We start from the raw sequence: 16,780 nt of genomic DNA, 5'->3' as shown, positions 1-16,780 counted from the left end.
ACCTACTTAGAGTCCGCTCTCCGCCATTCCCGCTGCTTCTGTCAGCAAGTAGACGAGCACCTTTGTGACTTTCCCCAGCATCAGCATTTATTGAGCAACGGGGAGCTCACAAGGGGACCACAGTTCCAGCGACAACAATTTGTCAGATACATCAGCTTTTCTTGATAGTCCTGGCCGAGGTGAGTATAAGCTGTTTTACTTCAGTTTTAGTTACTTATATTAATTCTCAGATCACATATTATACATCACACAGCAAATATTTCTACATATGATATATGTAGGTTATAGAATGCCTCTCATGAGTTTGGGGGCCACAGCAGACATCAAGAGGTTTGAGAGGTCCTGAGGAGCAGGGAAACTAGTAGAAATAAATCTGGACTGACAAATCAACCTGAGCTATTGCTTCTCTAGAGCAGTGGTCCTCAGCCTTCCTAATGCTGTGACCCTTTAATACAGTTTCTCATGTCATGGAGACCCTCCCCCAACCACAAAATTATTTCCACTGCTACTTCATAAATGCAATTTTTCTACTGTTATGAATCCTAATGCAAATAGCTATGTTTCCTGGAGGTCTTAGGTTCCTCCTATGGAATATGCTAGAGACTCTGCTGAGACCATTGTAGTGTCAGGCTTTGGGGTCAGGATTGAGACCAGAACAGAGACAACAGGGCAGGACAAGGGTGGATAGATGGATAGCAGGTTGTCTTAGTTAAGGTTTCTATTGCTGCAACAAAACACCATGACCACAAAGCAAGTTGGGAAGGAAAGGGTTTATTCACCTTACACTTCTACATTGCTATTCATCACCAAAGAAAGTCAGAATAGGCTGGGCAGTGGTGGCACATGCCTTTAATCCCATCACTTGAAAGGCAGAGGCAGGCAGATTTCTGAGTTCAAGGCCAGCCTTGTCTACAGAGTGAGTTCCAGAATAGCCAGAACTATACAGAGAAACCCTGTCTCAAAAAAAAGAAAGAAAGAAAGAAAGAAAGAAAGAAAGAAAGAAAGAAAGAAAGAAAGAAAGAAAGAAAGAAAGAAAAGAAAAGGAAAGGAAAGGAAAGGAAAGGAAAGGAAAGGAAAGGAAAGAAAGAAAAAGAAAGAAGGAAAGAAAGAAAGTCAGAACAGGAACTCAAGCAAGGCAGGATCCTGGAAGAAGGAGCTGATGCAGAGGCCATGGAGGAATGCTACTTACTGGCTTGCTTCCCATGGCTTGCTCAGCCTACTTTCTTATAGAACTCAGGACCACCAGCCCAGGGATGGCACCAACCAAAATGGCCTGGGCCCTCCCCCATTAATCACTAATGAGGAAATGCTTTACATCTGAGTATCATGGAGGGATTTCCGTGAGTATCCTTCCTCTCCAATGACTCTAGTTTGTGTCAAGTTGACATCAAACCAGCCAGGACACAGATCTAGGCAGGCAAGCAGGTAAATGAGCAGATGGCCGTTTAAGTACAGCAAGAGAGACGAGATGAGCTGAAGACCCTGAGACAGTGAGTAATCGGCCTGTCAGTCTCTTGATGCTAATCCTGAGTGGTCAGTGAGAGCTCTTTATCTTAATGCTAGGTGTTACCTCGTTATAGGACTCAGATGAAGGCGTTCATCCTTGTCTCCATCTGGTGCGGCTGATAAGTTCTTAGGCCTGCTCTTCCTGTATGATTTTAATATGCTTACTGTACTTCATGCATGCCATGTCTCATAACACCTTAGATCCTTTCAGTGATATGTGTTTTAGTGTTGTAATGAGCCATAGGTCACCGGCACACACTCTGGAGCACCCTGCGCCTCTTCTAATGGCTGTAGTTAATCTCTAGGACAATAAGTATGTGTGTATGGGGTGAGGGGGATGCTCCAGCTTTCTTCTTTGCTGACTTTCCTTCACATATACTACTTTATTGTAAGGATTTGCCTGCCTGAATCCTTCTCATCCGTGACCCCATTCTTCTGCTTCGCTGGAGTCCATAACTACGTAAAATGTAAAAAAGGAGAAAGTGTGCAGTACACTGTGGTCTCATACACAGACATGCCCCCCTTGAATGACTCAGACCAGGAGCTATAATAAGATCTTCCTTTTAAAAAAGTTTTGTCACAACAATGAAAAAAGTACTGCATGCACACATTCAGTTTCATAAAAGAAATCCTAATGGATATTGCATGTAGGTTTTCAATACCTGGCCTTAGCTCAGGAAAAGGTCTGTACTACCAGCCCCCACCCAGCTTCCCTTGAACCCACAGATAAAAGACTCCCATGTGCATGCATGCTCTCACACACACAGTTGTTCCTTTTCAACTTGCCTTCTGGGCACAGTTGCAGGGTACTACTAGCTCCCACCTGGAAAAGTGTGCTCTTATCAATACTCTTAGCTCCACACCCCCCACCTGCCCTAAACTAACTCCCTTGACCACCTGCCTGTAGGAGCGGCCTGTGTGACAACTCCATTTTAAGATCTCACATGGTTTGTCAACTTTTCTCTGTCAGAAGCCTGGTGAACTCTCCTCCCCTCCCTCGCATCTCTCTCCTTACCTTCAGGGACCCTGGAAGTCCTGCCTATCCCTCTATCCAGCAATTGGCCCATAGCTTTCTTTTTTGATCAAGAACCAACTGGAGAACAGGACCTTAGCAGAACCACCTCTACAAATGGACACAAAGGGATGGATTCAATATAATAACAGTGGGAAATTTCAGTGGACTATGGGAATGAACAAATAGGTCATCCAGACATGAGAAATGAGCAATAAAACTTCACCATAGCCAAATTGGGCTTAGTGGATATCTACAGACAATTCCTTCTAGCAGCTGCAGAAGACACAATTTTCAGCAGCCCAAGGAACTTCACTTAAAATATTTTACATTTTTGACAACAAAACAAGTCTTTGCAAATTCAAAAACATGGAATAATTTATTATATCTTATAGAAATTGTGGGCTAAGACAATACAAATCAAGCAGCCCTTATCATCTTGAAGACAAATAAATCTTCTTTCAAGGACTTCAGTTCTCTGTGAAAACTGAGACCAGTTTAACCTGTAGTTAAATGTTTCCATTTTCCCCCAAATATATGAAAGTCAAGGATATTTAGCTTTCAGTGGACACACTAGTTGAAACACCAGAGGGCAGTTTTTCCCCTAAACATTTTCTCCTCTCTTATATTTGTGTTTCCCATTTTGGTGGTAAGGTCCCTTCTCTTGATGACTGCAACATTACATGTTAATTGATAATTTTGGGCTTGGGATCAATGTTTGTGCTGTGTATTGAAGTAGTTTCCTTGGTTTCACCCTGAGAATGTCTCAAGACTATGTTTCAAGATTTTCCCGCTTTTACCAAAGACTTAAGATGCTTGGTGATCACCTTTCATATGCATCATCCGAGATATCAGAAACATTTCCTTTGCTCCATGAGCCTTCACACATTGGGGGACCTCCCCCTAACAACCTCCTCAAGAAAACTGGACACTTAATTGAACCTTGTTAGAGTGGGACTTTCTTAGACCCACCAGTGGTATAAATAATGACATGGAAGCTTCTACTACAGTTTAAAACCCTGGCCTTTTGCTTGGGCAGCCTCTCTGGCCAGCTCATCTAACACAGCCCAACTATCTAGCCTAACCCCCCCTAATTAACTAGCTCTAAACCTCTTTACTCCACTGCAGTCCATATCTGTTCCCTCCATGTCCACTCTCAGTTCTCCTGAGTCTGCTTTCTTCTCCCCATGGCCTCCTCTGCCCAGAAGTTCTGCCCAGCAACTTCCTGGTCAGATATTGGTCATCAGATCCTTATTAGAACCAATCAGTACTGAGACGACCTCTGACACAGTTCTTGATTGCTTTTAGGCCGGTGAGGAAGGACAAATACTAACAAAATAGAAAGCCTGATGAGGGTCTATAGAAATGGCAGTACCAAAATCTTGCCAGCACTTAGTTCTCTGCCAATACAAAATTAACATTTGAAAACAGAGAGGCACACCTTCACGCGGTGTGAAGAAAAGTTACCCCAATGCCATTTGAATAAAACAAAAACCAAACCCCTACACTTCCATGTTTTATGATCAGGAATTCATAGAAATTCTAAAATTTTTAAAATTTTAAAAGAAGCAAGTTTGCAATAGAAAGGAAGTTTGTTTTTTTTTTTTTTAAGGGCAATTTTAGATAATGGAGGCGCAAAAGGAGGAAAAGTAGCTATCTCTAGAAAAAGAAAAAGGGAGGACTCTCTTGACAGAGGTTCTCAAACAACAGCATAATCAAAATTATTCACAGTTAAGAATAAACCAATAGGGCTGGAGAGATGGCTCAATCGTTAAGAGCACTGACTGCTCTTCCAAAGGTCCTGAGTTCAAATCCCAGCGACCACATGTTGGCTCCCAACCATCCTTAATGAGATCTGATACCCTCTTCTGGTGTGTCTGAAAACAGCTACAGTGTACTTACATATAATAAATAAATCTTTAAAATAAAATAAATAAATAAATAAATACTTAATGTAATAATTCTGGAACTATTCATTCATTAAAAAAAAAAAAAAAAAAAAAAGAATAAACCAATAGGCCAGCACTGGGCTGGGCTCAAAGTTGCGCAGCCCGAGCCGGGGACAACAAAAACTGCGCGGGCTCCCGGCGGGCGCTCGGACGGGTACAGGGACGTGGCTCTGCCCGGGCGCCCTCTGCCCGCTGGGATGTTGTACAAGCCGAACTTGACCGCGCACGTGCCCGCCGCCGCCCTCAACACCGGAAGTGTCCGTCCACTCACCATCCACTAGCATGGCAACCTCCTCCCGGTACCACCAGCTGCTGAGTGACTATGGGCCTCCATCTCTAGGCTATGCCCAGGGAACTGGAAATAGCCAGATGCCTCAGAGTAAATATGCAGAGCTGCTGGCCATCATTGAAGAGTTGGGGAAAGAGATCAGACCCAGGTGTGCAGGGAGCAAGAGCGCCATCGAGAGGCTAAAACGAGGCATCATTCATGCCCGAAGCCTGGTTCGGGAGTGCTTGGCTGTCCTAGCCCCTGGCCAGTCTGAAGGCCCATCTCGCTATCCGGAGGAGATGAGAGGCTTTGTTCAAAGTGGCAGTAATTTTTCTGCCACAGTCATTAAGTTCTGAACCCACACTCAAAAAGATTGGGAAGACATTTTGCAGCAACTGACGATGTGAATTTTAAGTAGTTAGGAATGACCCAGCTCTTTTTTCTTTCCAAACATTTGAAAGATGTTTGCGAAGCCACTTCACAGCAAGCTGTTGTTTGTCCCCAAATACCAGTGTCCATGTTAACCCCCCTTGGACGTTTTCCATCTGCATCACCCCAGTTGACTCCTACCATGAGCTCACCTGCATCCGAGGAGCCCAGTGCAGACCACAGCCCGTTTGCTTAGCAGCTGGCCCGCCTGTGTACAGTATAGACCTGCCTCACGGAGCTTCTCTGCGTAAGCGTTTGCATGACTGAGTGCTTTGAAATCACTCTTTAAAATGTACCATACATACAGGAGAAAGAGCAATTTACCCAACCTACCAAGCACCCTGCAAATGTCCATCCTGAGACTGCAGATCTCAGTTCTGTGTTTACTGTGAGCCCATCACAACATCTGGAAGAAAACGACTGAAACTGTTGCGTCTTTGTATTTATTACTTGATGTAATAAAGCTTATTTTCATTTAAAAAAAAAAAGAATAAACCAATAGGCTTTAAACTAAAGCAAGGAGAAACCCAGAACAAAGAAAAATTCAGCAGTGTCTACGTGAGAAGGCGGCACAGGAGGAGAACTGAGCAGTGTATGTGAGAAAGCAGCACAGGAGGGAAACTAATGAAGGAGCAGGAGCTATGCAGAACCAAGCAGTCCTGGTACCGTCCTACACATCACTGACTCCCAGTTTGTCCTGCAAGTCATCAGTGTTGTATAAAACCTCTTTCTGAAAAGTCAAACTATCTAGCTGCCCCAAATCCCCAGCCTTTCTCAACTCTTAGGGAGATTCCTGTCCCTTGGCAGGAATCTGAGAGCTTCAGGGAGAGACACAAACATCTCTTCACTCCCGCTATGTCTGTTACAGTTTCCAAAGCCCCACATTGAGCTCCAAAGTTGTCAGTGAAAATCAACAATTATCCTTTAAAGGAATTAAGAAAAGACTTATTCTTAAAACTTTTTAACTAAAATCTAGCTCCCCACTTCCCTGTTTTCCTTTTAACCCCTCCAATGTTTTCCTTTCACTCTCTCTCCATTGATGGCCTGTTTTTTATTATTGTTCACATATATGTTCATATATATATATATATATATATATATGAATAAATATATAACTACCACAGGCTGAATACTACTCTTATACCTACAGATAAGGGTGGCTCTCTCATCAAAGAAGCTTCTCTTTACAGTAAACAGAGACCATTACAGAAAACCACAGCAGGTCATAATGCAGAAATCAACTCATTGTGGAGAGCCCAGCCCCAACAGACACATCTACCACATAGCTTCTGCACCTAAGACTCTGGGAACATTGCAGAAGAGGGAATAGAAAAGCTTTAAGAGCCATAGGACCAGAAAGTCAGCTTCCTGGAATGACAGGGAAGTCTCACCTAAAATGCCTCAACAAAATGGCTTCCTAAATAAGACCTGAATAATGATTGTTAGCAATTCCTCTAGCCTCTACCCAACAGTTACCTAACAACAGCCAAGTAGGAGCCTGGCTCCTGTGTATAAAAAAGACTACTGACTGCTCTCTCTCTCTCTCTCTCTCTCTCTCTCTCTCTCTCTCTCTCTCCTCCCTCTCTCTCTGTCTCTTTCCCTCTTTCCCTCCCTCCCTTTCTCTTCCCCATGTGTCCCCAGCTGGTCTTCCCCCCCTTTCTCTCTCTCTTCCTCTCTCCTCTCTCTTTATGTCCTTCTCTGTCCCCCTTCTCTACCTCTACCCATTTCCAAGTCCCCCCACTCTGTTCCTTCCTCCCTTCCCCCAATAAGATTAAGATAATAGAGATCCAAAAAAAATAGAGACTATCCTTAGAAGAAAAATTAGAAAAAATATAAATAAAATTGAAAAAGATACTAAGATAGACACAGAAGAAATAAGGCCAAAGCCTATATAGATAGCACTACCATATAATGAAATTCAGAAGTCAGTCAAAAAAAAAAAAAAGCCACTCTTAGCTTATCCAGTTAGTGTACAACAATTGACAGCAGACAGTGTGAGCCCTCAGGAAGAATTTGGATGGCATCCCATAGAAAGGCTAGATTTTTAAAATTTTAAGATTGCAACTTAAATAGAAAAAATAATCTCTAAAGGTTTTTTAAAAAGCCAACTCTTAAATATTTTAATTGTGGCAAGGAAAGGCAAAAAAGGGATTGTTAGCAAGGCATTCCTAAAAACAAGGGCTTTTTCTAGAAATAATCCAAAAAGAAGGTCCCAGACTTCTGAAATATGCAGATGTGGCAAAAGCCAGCACAAGACTAATGAGATGAAAAAGGTCATACCTTGTCGGCAATGACACAAGAAGCCCCAATACTAAATCAAGTCAGCTACCTCAGGTCAACAGAAGAGAAACTCATCCATGTAACAAAACTGCTCTGGATATATATGTTAATAACCCAGATATCAAACTCATACCGCTCCAACAGATAAAACAGGAAAGTCAAGAATGATTTAAAACAAAAAGTATTTGGGCAAGATGCTATAAATAATCAGATACCAAAATAAAAATTATAGTTAGATGAAATTAAAATTGAAGGATTAATGGGTACAGGAGCAAATCCAGGAATTCAGAAGATTACTGGAATGTCGATTTCATAAGATTCCTGGAATCTAACTTGGTTATTTCAAAAGGTTTCAACACAGTTCCTAGGAAATGTGACATTGTCTCAGGTAAAACAAGGTCTAAAGTGGATTAAATGCATAGGACCAAATGATCAAATATAAAAATTAAAGCCTGAATACAGACAGTCATACAAAGAAAACATACAAGGTTAAATCAAACAGGTTAACATTCACCAAGACCTGGGATTAAAGTCGACAGCTGTCTCAGGGTGGGACTTCCTTTCATATTCTCTACATATAAAAACTCTCTTAGCATCCCCTGAGCCCAGTCCACAGAACAGGACTGCCCTTTCTACTAAAAGATGCCCTTATCATGAGATATGTACTGTGAGAGGTTTGTTTGCTTTTTCCTTGAAACTGAGATGACAGAAACAAACGTCCTTAGCTAGAAACTCAACTAAGTCCCTGCCAGAATGGGTACTTCAAAGTCTGGTTTTTGGGAATCAGACCTGGCACCAAAGAATCAATGGCTCCATTTTCAACATTCTGGGTGGGACAAAATCAATTCATCTAAACAGAACGATTTTAGATAGACATTTTAGATAGATTACAGATTTAGATAGATGGATTACAGATAGAAGATAGATAGATAGATAGATAGATAGATAGATAGATAGATAGATAGATAGGTAGGTAGATAGATAGATAGATAGATAGATAGATAGATAGATAGATAGATAGATACTAATAGACTTACGGAAACTACATTACTGGTCTCTCTATTCTTCCATGTATAAATACTCTAAGAATCAATGATTACCCTTGGATTGCAAGTGCATGTACACTGTATATGTATGAATAATGACAAAATCAGTTCATGAGTGGAAAAGAAATGATTGGTCTTCAAACTGGGAGAAATATTACCCAGAAAAAACAACATAGAAGACACAGTCCTAGAACCCCTGAACCAAGATCATAAAGCTGCCATTCTACAACCTGTACAGTGATAGATAGATACTATGTAAGTATATGATAAATAGGTGGGTAGGTAGATAGATAGATAGATAGATAGATAGATAGATAGATAGATAGATACATAGATAGATAGATAGATAGATAGATAGATAGATAGATAGATAGGGAGCATTTCAGGTTAAACTCTTTAAAAAAAAAAAAACTCTTAATCTTATCCTGAAATTTTAGTAATATTTTGTCTTGGGAAATCACCAGAACTGCAAACCAGGTGACATGATCTTTAAGGAACAGGGATGAAAGCTAAGTAAAATATAAAGGCAGACCTATTAGAATTACACTCAACTTCTCAACAGGGACTTTAAAAGACAGAAGGGCCTGGGCAGATGTCTTACAGTCTCTAAGAGATCACAGGTGTCAATCCAAACTACTATACCCAGCAAAATTTTCAGTCACCATAGATGGAGAAAGCAAGATATTATATGATAAAAACAAACTTAAATAGTTTCTTTCCACTAATACAGTTCTATGAAGAATACTAGAAGGAAAACTCCAACACAAGGAGAGCAACTACATCCAAGAAAACACAATAAATATATAATTCCACATCAGCAAAACCAAAAGACAAGAATCACACACACACACACACACACACACACACACACTACCAACAACAGCATCAAAATAGCAGGAATTAATGATTGTTAGTCATTAATATCTCTCAACAACAATGGTCTCAATTCCCCCAATCAAAAGACACAGGTTAACAGAGTGGATGTATAAACAGGATCTATTATTCTGCTGCAGATAAGAAACATACTTCAGCAACAAAGAGAGATGTTACCTTGGAGTAAAAGGCTGGAAAAAAGGTTTTCAAAGCAAATATGGACCCAAGAAACAAACTAGAGTTGCCATTTTAATATCTAATAAAATAGACTTTCAACCAAAGGTAATCAAAAGAGATGCAGAAGGACACTTCATACTCATCAAAGGAAAAATGCACCAAGATGACATCTCAAATTTAATGCCTATGCCCCAAATGCAAGGGCACCCACATTCCTAAAAAAAAATTTTTTTTTAATTACTAAGGCTTACATCATACATCGAACCCCACACATTTATAGTGGGAGACTTCAACACCACACTCTCACTAATGGACAGGTCAGTGACACAAAAACTAAACAGAGAAATAATGAAACTAACAGAGGTTATAATTCAAATGGACCTAACAGATATCTATAAAACATTTCACCCAAACACAAAAGAATATACCTTCCTCTCAGCATCTCATGGAACCTTCTCCAAAATTAACCTCAACAGATATAAGAGAATTGAAATAACCCCTTGTACCCCATCAGACCACCATGGAATAAAGCTGGATTTCATTAACAACAGAAACAACAGAAGGCCTACAAATTCAGGGAAGATGAACAACTCCCTACCCAATTATTACTGGGTCAGAGAAGAAATAAAGAAAGAAATTTAAAATTTTTCTAGAATTCAAAGAAAAGTAAGGGACAACATACCCAAACATATGGGATATAATGAAAGCAGTGTAAGAAGAAAGTTCATAGCATTAACTGACGTTATAAAGAAACTGGAGCATGTGCATACTAACAATTTAAAAATATACCTGAAACTCACTAGAAAAAAGAAGAACGAAACACACTGAAGAGAAATAGTTGGCAGGAAATAATCAAACTACTGAAGTAAATCAATTAGAAACAGAAAGAACAATACAAAGAATCAACAAAACCAAAAGCTGGTTCTTTAAGCGAATCAACAAAAGAGGCAGAGCCTTAGCCAAACTAACTAAAAAGCAGAGAGACAGTACCCAAATAAACACAGTCAGAAATGAAAGGGAGGCATAACATCAGACACTGAGGAAATTCAAAGAATCATTAGGTCTTTCCAAAAAAATTGGAAAATCTAAGTGAAATGGTTGATTATCTAAACTGGAATCACTTACCAAAGTTAAATCAAGATCAGATAAATTATCTAAATAGTCCTAGAATCCCTAAGAAATCATTAAAAGTCCCCTATCCTCAAAAGGCCCAGGGCCAGATGGTTTTAGCACAGAATTCTATCAGATATTCAAAGAAGAACTAATTCCAGATGTGGTGGTTTGAATATTCTTGATCCAGGGAGTAGCACTATTAGGAGGTGTGGCCTTGTTGGAGGAAATGTGGCCTTGTTGGAGGAAGTATGTCACTATAGAATGAGGACTTTAAGATCCTCATTCTAGCTTCCTAGTAGCCCATTTTCTCCTAGAGGCCTTCAGATGAAGATGTATAACTATCAGCTCCTCCTACACCATACCAGCCTGAGTGCTGCCATGTTCCTGCCTTGATGGTAATGGACTGAACCTCTGAACCTCTAAACCAGCCCCAATTAAATGTTGTCCTTATAAGAGTTGCCTTGGTCCTAGTGTCTATTAACAGCAGTAAAACTCTAAGACACGAATACTCCTCAAACTATTCCACAAAATAGAAACAGAAAGAACATTGCCAAATTCATTCAATAGGCCACGGTCACCTGACACCTAAACCACAGAGACTCAACAAAGAAAGAGTATTTCAGACAAATTTCCCTTATGAACATTGATGCAAAAACATTCAATAAAATTCTCCCAAACCAAATCCAAGAACACACCAAAGACAGCATTCACCATGATCAAGTAGGCTTCATCCCAGGGATTCAGGGGTGGTACAATATACAAAAATCCATCAATGTAATACCCCATATAAACAAACTGAAAGAAAAACACGTGACCATCTCATTAGATACTGAAAAGCCTTTGACAAAATCTAAAACCCTTTCGTGTTAAAAGTCGTGGAGAGATCAGAGACACAAGGAGTATACCTAAACACAATAAAGTCACCATACAGCAAATCAATAAGCAACATCAAATTAAATGAAGAGAATCATAAAGCAATTCAAGTAAAACCAGGGAAAAGGCTGTTGACTTTCCTTGTATCTATGCAATATTGTACTTGAAATCCTAGCTGGAGCAAAGAGGTAACTAAAGGACATCACAGGATTCAAATTGGAAAAGAAGATGTCTAAGTATTGTTATTTGCAGATGATATATGATAGTATACATAAGTGATCCTAAAAATTCTACCAGAGAACTCCTACAGCTGGTAAACACCTTCAGCAAAGTGGCTGGATACAAAATTAACTCAAAGAAATTAGTAGCCCTCCATATATACAAATGATAAACTGAGTGCCAGGAGCCAAACTGACCTTACTTTATATTTAAATTCCATTTTAAAGATAGGCTTAGGTTTTGACTTTTCCTCAGCCACAGACCTTGGAGAGATTGGGTGGTCAATGGTCACTGTGCCCTCCTAGGAGAAGAAAAGATCTTACAGCTGCCAGAGATTCACCTTGGCAGAATGCCCAGGCTTTGCAGAAAATCCCACTTGCCTTACTTCTTCCCCTGCCTGTATAAATTCCCTGAGAAAATACAGTTTATCAGGCCTTGATCAGAAAGTCTGTCTTGGCCTGGTTCCTTGTGTGTCCTGTCCTTTCCATTTTCTGCCCTTCTCTCTTAGGGTCCGCCACTGAAAACCCCCTCAGGCCGGGACAACTGGCACCTGATGTGGGGCTCTTTCCTGAGTAAGGTTTGCAGAGAACATCGTTGTAAAGGAGTGGCAGCCCATCATTTGGAACCATCGACTCATCAGGTTGATACAGGTTCATCATCGATCACCACTGAGACGCTCATCTGTGGGAGATCTGAGGTAACTGATCACCACAGAAACACCCGTCTGTGAGAGATCTGGGGTAATTCAGGCGACGCGTTATGGAACAGGCATTAGATAAGCACAAGGCTTTTCTTAATGGTCTCAAGGAGGCTTTCAAGACTCGGGGAATTGGTGTTAAAAAAGAAAGAACTTTGCAAATTTTTTTGTTTATTTCTGGTGTCTGCCCTGGTTTCCTCAAGAGGGCATCATAATGAAGCGCGTGGGCAATGCCTTACAAGACTATCATGCTACCTTTGGTCCTGAGCACGTTCCAGTTCAGGCCTTTTCCTATTGGAACCTTATTCATGATGTTTTAAAAATTTATAATCAACATTCTGATCTTTAAAAAGTTGCTATACAAGAAGAGAAGGTCCTTGCTGAGACTTCTCCCCCCCCCCCCCACACGTTGTTCTTCAGTGGCCATTGAGATTCCTGAAACTGGTAATAAAGATTTCCCCACACAGCCTGGTCAAGAACTTCCTGATAGGTTTCCTACTCCAATTCCCCCTGAGAATTTTACACAAAGCAAAACACTGCCCCAGATTTATCCTTCACTAAAAATAGATGAGGCAACTCCTGACTGGCCCCCACTTTACAAATGAGTCCCAGAGGAATTGGGTTCCTTCCACAGATGCAGGACCTGATGGGTGCCCCATCTCCACTCTCTGCCGTGCAACCACAGGTAGTGCAGGACTGGACCTCTGCTGCTCTGTTGACACAATTTTGGCTCCAGAAATCGGAGTTCAAATACTCTCCACAGGATTCTTTGGTCCACTACCCACAAAAATGTGTGGATTGGTTTTGTGGTGAGGTAGCCTAACATTACAGGGTCTTCACATCTCTCCTGGAAAAACAGACAATGATTATACAGGAGAGATCAAAATTTTGGCTTCTTCCCCCTTGGGACCCCTGCCCATCCATAAAGGCCAAAGCATTGCCCAGCTTCTTTTGTTTCCTTTTCTCCCCGGTGACAACACATCTATTAGAACTGCTAGGGGCACTGATTGCCTAGGTTCATCAGATATCTACTGGATCCAACCTATTTCTAAAGAAAGACCCTCTTTGAAAATTAAACTTGATGGCAAAGAATTTGAGGGAGTTATTGACACAGGGGCTGATGCCACTGTTATTTCATTAGATAAATGGCCTTTCACCTGGCCATTAACCACGTCACTGACTCATCTTAAAGGCATCAGCCAAACTGCTCATCCTCAACAAAGTGCTAAGTTTCTTATTTGGCCTGATAACGAAGGGAACAGGGGCTCAGTCAGACCCTGTGTTGTTCCAGGCCTCCCAATTAACCTTTGGGGCCGTGACTTGTTGTTTCAAATGGGTGTAATGATGTATAGCCCTAATAAAGTAGTGACTCAACAGATGTTGAGACAGGGGTTCAGACCAGGGCAAGGGCTGGGAAAGTTCTCTCAGGGCATCACTGAGCCCTTTCAAATTGTAAAAAATCCTGGCTGTGCAGGCTTAGGCATGAAAAATTTACCTTGACGGCCATTGACATCCCTGCACCCCATACGGATAAAATTACTTGGAAAAAAACGATGCCTCTGTGTGGGCTGCTCAGTAGATGCTATCTCTTGAAAAATTGGCTGCCACTCCTCAGTTAGTGCAGGAACAACTTGATGCGGGTCATATTGAGCCTACCACCTCACCCTGTAGCACCCCTATCTTTGTGATTAAAAAGAAATGAGGTAAGTGGAAACTCTTAAAGGATCTGAGAGAATTTAATAAAACTATGGTTACTATGGGGGCCCTACAACCTGGCCTGCCCATCCCAGTGGCCATTCCTTCTTATTATTATAAAACAATAATTGATCTTAAAGACTGTTTCTTCACTATCCTACTTCACCCAAGTGATCGCCACTGTTTTGCCTTTAGCCTTCCTGTAACTAATTTTAAGGGACCTATGCCCCGGTTCCAGTGGCATGTTCTTCCACAGGGGATGGCTAACAGCCCCACCCTTTGCCAAAATTTTTTTTTGCTTTGGCTGTTGACCCCCTCCGTGCGGCTTGGCCTTCTATATATGTTTTACATTATACAGATGATATTCTTTTGGCTAGATCAAATACATCAGATCTTTTATTATGTTATGAAGATTTAACAAAAAGGCTTCAGTCTTGTGGCCTTCAAAATAGCTCCTGGTAAGATTCAGTTATGTGACCCTTATTTTTATTTGGGCTTTGAGTTAAGAAGTTCCAAAATACTTCCTCAAAAATTTCATTTAAAGGTTGATCATTTAAAAACATTAAATGATTTTCAAAGATTATTGAGAGACATTAATTGGATCCATCCTTACTTAAAATTGACCACTAGAGATCTTAAGCCTTTATTTGACACCCTTAAAGGTGATACTGACCCAACTTCTCAAATTTTAACACCTTTGGACAGGGAGGCCCTAGAGCTAGTAGATTCTGTCATTCAGCAATGAGGTGTTTCCTTTATTGATTATCAACAGCCCTTGTTGTTTGTAATTTGTGTAGCATCCTTTTCGCCCACGGGGATATTTTGGCAGTCACAGGGGCCTCTCCTGTGGATACATCTCCCTGTTTCATCATCCCATGTTTTAACCCCCTTTCCATGTTTGGTTGCTTCCCTTATTCACTTGGGCAGAGAACAGAGCCGCCAATACTTTGGCAAGAATCCTGATAAACTAATTGTCCCCTTTACAAAGGGGACAAATAGCCAGGAGGTGGTGGCGCACGCCTGTAATTCCAGCACTCTGGGAGGCACAGGCAGGCAGATTTCTGAGTTCGAGACCAGCCTGGTCTACAGAGTGAGTTCCAGAAAAAACCAAAAAAAAAAAAAAAAAAAAAAAAAAAAGATTGGTTAATGCAAACCACTGATGACATGTCCAATTAAAATTAAACACCTCATTCTAACACAGGATTGCCTATTGTACCTTTATAAATTGTCATTTTCCTATGTGCCACATCTGTCTCCTTTCTATCCAAAGGCAGTCCATTGTGCTCTGGGGAAAAATACTTCTCCCCCTTATTATGAAATATAATGTACTGGAGAGGTACCTGGTAGTCCCATGCCAATTGTCTTAGTTGGGGTGTTATTGCTATGAAAATATACCATGATCAGGATAACTCTTAATAAAGGAAAGCATTTAGCTGGGACTGGCTCACAGTTTCAAAGGTTCATTCCATTACCATCATGGTAGGAAGCATGGCAGCATCCAGGCAGCCACGGTACAGGAAGAGCTGCCAGTATTACATCTTGATCTGAAGGCAATGAGGAGACTGTCTCTTTCACACTGGACAGACCTTGAGCATAGGACTTCAAAGCCCACACACACACTAATAAACTTCCTCCAATAGGGCTACACTTCCTAATAGTGACACTTTCCATGGGCCAAGCATATTCAAACCACCACACCAAGGTATGTCTCTGATTAATTACACCACACAACAGATCTGGTATGAGGGGAGTGGTATAAGATCTGAGGAAGGGAGAGGAGTGAGGATCTGGAGAAGGGGATTGAGTGGACATGGAGAAGGCAGACAGAGGGGGGGGCGGAGCTATGAGGGAAGAGAAGGGGTATGCTCAGAGAAGGCCAGATAGGGGAAGAAAGCAAATACTGGGAACGGAGAGAGCTGGAGAGGTGGGCAGTCCTTTTATATGAAGCCCACACCTGGCACACCTTGCACACCTGGCACTCCTGGCACATCTGGCCCTCCTGGAACACCTGGCACACCTGGAACTCCTGGAACACCTGGCACTCCTGGCACACCTGGCACACCTGGCACACCTGGCACTCCTGGAACACATGGCACTCCTGGCACACCTGGCACACCTGGCACACCTGGCACTCCTGGAACACATGGCACTCCTGGCACACCTGGCACACCTGGCACACCTGGCACATCTGGCCCTCCTGGAACACCTGGCACACCTGGCACACCTGGAACTCCTGGAACACCTGGCACACCTGGCACTCCTGGAACACATGGCACTCCTGGCACACCTGGCACACCTGGCACTCCTGGCACACCTGCACTCCAGGTGAGAGTGGCAGGTGATGATATAAGCCATCGCTAGGTCCCTGGAAGGAGCCTAGTGGGATCACCAGTAAGCAAGCATTCCTTTCCCTTGTTTCCATTTCCTTCATCGTCTGTTGCCATTCTCCCTTCTTCCCAGGGGTTGCTGGCCACTGGCCAAGGACAAGCGAGCAGAGTGAACAAACAGGGTTTCAGATGGCCCAACATTTGGGGTTCAGCTTCAGAGAGACAGATCAACTTTACTTGCAGTAAATGAAGGGTCATATAGTTTGGAGTAGGAATATCCAGGGTGGGCAAAGGTCACTGGCTGAAGGCTAAGGTA

The 16,780-nt window shown here is 41.8% G+C and overlaps 1 pseudogene; it reads left to right on the top strand.

The window, feature by feature from the left end:
- The first annotated feature begins 4,664 nt into the window (after positions 1-4,664).
- Positions 4,665-5,091, top strand: LOC127682502 (cyclin-dependent kinase 2-associated protein 1-like; annotated as a pseudogene).
- Positions 5,092-16,780: the final 11,689 nt, after the last annotated feature.

Source organism: Apodemus sylvaticus, chromosome 4, assembly GCF_947179515.1.
Source record: "Apodemus sylvaticus chromosome 4, mApoSyl1.1, whole genome shotgun sequence".
Taxonomy (NCBI): Eukaryota; Metazoa; Chordata; class Mammalia; order Rodentia; family Muridae; genus Apodemus; species Apodemus sylvaticus.
Note: the sequence above shows the minus strand (reverse complement) of the source record. Positions and strands in the feature narration are given on the sequence as shown.